Source organism: Dipodomys merriami, unplaced genomic scaffold (assembly GCF_024711535.1).
Source record: "Dipodomys merriami isolate MVZ:Mamm:240054 unplaced genomic scaffold, mDipMer1.0.p SCAF_17, whole genome shotgun sequence".
Lineage (NCBI taxonomy): Eukaryota > Metazoa > Chordata > Mammalia > Rodentia > Heteromyidae > Dipodomys > Dipodomys merriami.
Genome location: NW_027203048.1, coordinates 4,506,308 through 4,509,765, shown reverse-complemented (window position 1 = coordinate 4,509,765; position 3,458 = coordinate 4,506,308).

The window sequence follows — 3,458 nt, the reverse complement described above, 5'->3', positions numbered from 1 at the left end:
AGAAGCATAGGTCCCATGGTTTCCCTTATTTGCAATATCTAGTATAGGTATGAGTCAAGCGGAAAAGGTCAGATAATGTGATGTTAGGAAAATGAACCCTTAAATATGTATTTTAATGTTTTCGTTTCTTTCATGCATGTGTTTTTAACGCATTTATAAGATTATTTCTTTGTTGCTTTGTATGTCCCTCCCCGACAGTGTAACCCCCGCTTTCACTATATTTGATGTCAGTATAACATGTGGAGGAGATGGGGACAAACAAGTCGTTTAAGGATTCAGGTGGACCTGTTGCAACAATGAGAAGTACAAAATGTCATGTCAAAACCAGCTTTACAATGTCGGTGTGGGGGGGGGGAGGGGGGTATGACTGGGTGGGGGGAGGGGGGAGGCTGGGAAGGGAGGTGAAGGGTAAACAAAGGAGGAGGCTGCAATGCTTGGTAAGAAATGTATGGCCGGGCGCTGGTGGCTCACGCCTGTAATCCTAGCTACTCAGGAGGCTGAGATCTGAGGATCGCGGTTCAAAGCCAGCCCGGGCAGGAGAGACCGTGAGACTCCTATCTCCAATAAACCACCAGAAAACCGGAAGTGGCGCTGTAGCTCAAGTGGTAGAGCGCTCGCCTTGAGCTGAAGAGCTAAGGGACAACGCCCAGGCCCAGAGTTCAAGCCCCACGGCCGACAAAAAAAAAAAAAAAAAAAAAAAAAGAAATGTATGCATTATCCTGCCCATGTAATTGTAGCCCCTCTGTACAGTATGTTCTCAAATAAAATTAAATTAAATTAAAAAATATATATATACCTGCATACCTAAGTTGATCACAGCACAATTCACAATAGCCAAGCTGTGGAACCAGCCTAGGTGCTCATCAACTAATGAATAGATAAAGAAAATGTGACATGTATGCATAATAAAGTTCTATTCACCCATAAAGAAGAATAAAATAATGTTATTTTTAAGAAAATAGATGGAACTAGAGATTATCTTAATAAGTGAAATAAGCCAAACTCAGAATATCATTTGTTTCTTCTCACATGCAGAAACTAAACTCCCCCAAAATAAAAGATAACATGAAATGTAAAACAGGAGACTGTTTAAGGAGAACCAAGAGAGACAGAGACACAGACACAGACAAGACAGAGAGGATAATGAGTAAATATGAAAATTCAAGATGCTTAGTTCAAACCCCTAAAGAAAGGGAGAAGAGAGTATGGAGGAAGAAAGAGGAAGAGGAGAAAAAGGAAGAGGAGGAGGGCAAAGAAAGAGCGGGAATTCAATCACTTTTTTTGAGTGGACTGAAATTGAACTGTGATCTTCCTAATATTTAACTCTCAAGTAGCTCGTATTGCTGACATAAGCCACTACTTTTGGCACTAAACTTAATTACATTTTGCTTCCTACCTGATATGAGTGTTCTCTATGGATCTTCAAGCCATTTCTCAAACTTTTTGTTGGTGTATATTAATGTACAAAAATTATATTATATTTTTATATATTATATTTATATTATATAGATTATATTTCCATACAAGAATATAATGTGAATTCATATTCTCCTTTCATTCTTTATTCTCCTCTTTATACTTTTTTTAATTGTGAAAATACTGTACAGAGGGGTTAGAATTACATGGGCAAGATAATGAGTACATTTCTTATCAAGCATTGTAGCCTCCTCCTTTGTTTCACCTTCCCATCCCTTCCCATCCTCCCCCCAACCCCCTAACCAATCCTCCCCCCCATTTTTGGGGGTCTGGTCGTGGGCCTGAACTCTGGGCCTGGGCACTGTCCCTCAGCTCTTCAGCTCAAGGCTAGTGTTCTACAACTTGAGCCACAGCACCAATTCCGGCTTTTTTTCCCTGCCTATGTGGTGCTGAGGAACCAAACCCAGGGGTTCATGCATGCAAGGCAAGCGCTCTACCACTGAGCAACCTTCCCAGCCCCTTTATTCTCCTCTTTAAAAAGAATTTTCATAGGTTTCAGTATGCTATTTTCCTTCCTTCCTTTCTTCCCCTCCTTCTCCTCTTTTCCCTCTCTCTTCTATAAAGACAAACTCTCAAGCATGCATAATTTTTAGTCATTCTGGGATTGTTGCATTTATTAATTTGATTAATTTATTATTAATTCATCATCCAGAACCATACTTGTAGGAAGAAGATATGGCCCATCCTACAAGAATCTGAAAATTCCTTTAGGACGCATACATGCATGCATGTGTGATTGTTAGATGATCATATGACTTGTAAGTAAGCATTGCATTCTCTGGACACATGGGAGAAGAAGCATAACTGTGTCTTACAAGTAAAAGCAAGGGTGTAAGATCTTCACAGAAGAAAAGATATTAAAACAGAGCCATGAAATCCAAGTAGGTTTGTTTGCTTAATTACTGGCTTGTGTTTTTGTATGTTTGATTTCTCAAGTAGAAGGAGCCACATAAGTGAAAATGTAGAAAATCATGAAGGTCTGGGTGTGCGCTATTTTTAAGGTGAGATGTGAAGCTGGAGGAGCATCCCAGAAGGGCTTTAACTATGTGTGACCTGAATGGATTTGTGTTTTGGGAAGACTGCTCTGGCCAGCTACTGTGGACATTGGAACAGAGCCTGGAAAGACTCCTGGACATAGAGTTTATGCCATTCTCTTTTCTGCCTCACAAAGGCTTCAGGACAGCTGGCTCTTGAATACTGACATTTGTAAATGTGTTGAACCATTAGAGGAGGCTGTAGACCTTAAGAGAATACATGAATGCCTTTGCAGCCAGGGAAAGAAAAACAAGAAAAGGGCAAATAGGGGAGGGAGAAGCCAAAAGGGGGCTGGTGAAGAAAATAACCCCTGTTTTCACTGTATTTGATGTTGGTATAATTTGGGGAGGGGATGGGAAAAAACAAATTGTTTAAATCGGGCTACAGGTGGACCCATTGCAACAATGAGATGTTCAAGATGCTATGTCGAAAAACAAACTTTATAACAACAGATGCTGGAGGGATGTGGACAGAAGGGAACCCTACTGCATTGTTGGTGGGAGTGTAAACTTGTTCACTCAGGAAAGCAGTATGGAGGTTCCTCAAAAGACTCCACATAGAACTCCCCTATGACCCAGCAATCCCACTTTTGGGCATTTACCTAAATGATCACAAACAAGACCATACTAAAGCTACCAACACAACTATGTTTATTGCAGCATTATTTACCATAGCTAAGATATGGAACCAACCCAGATGCCCCTCAGTAGATGAATGGATCAAGAAAATGTGGTATATATACACAATGGAATTCTATGCCTCCATCAGAAAGAATGACATTTCCCCATTTGTTAGGAAATGGAAAGGTTTGGAAAAAATTATATTAAGTGAAGTAAGCCAGGCCCAAAGAAGCATAGGTCCCATGGTTTCCCTTATTTGCAATATCTAGTATAGGTATGAGTCAAGCGGAAAAGGTCAGATAATGTGATGTTAGGAAAATGAACCCC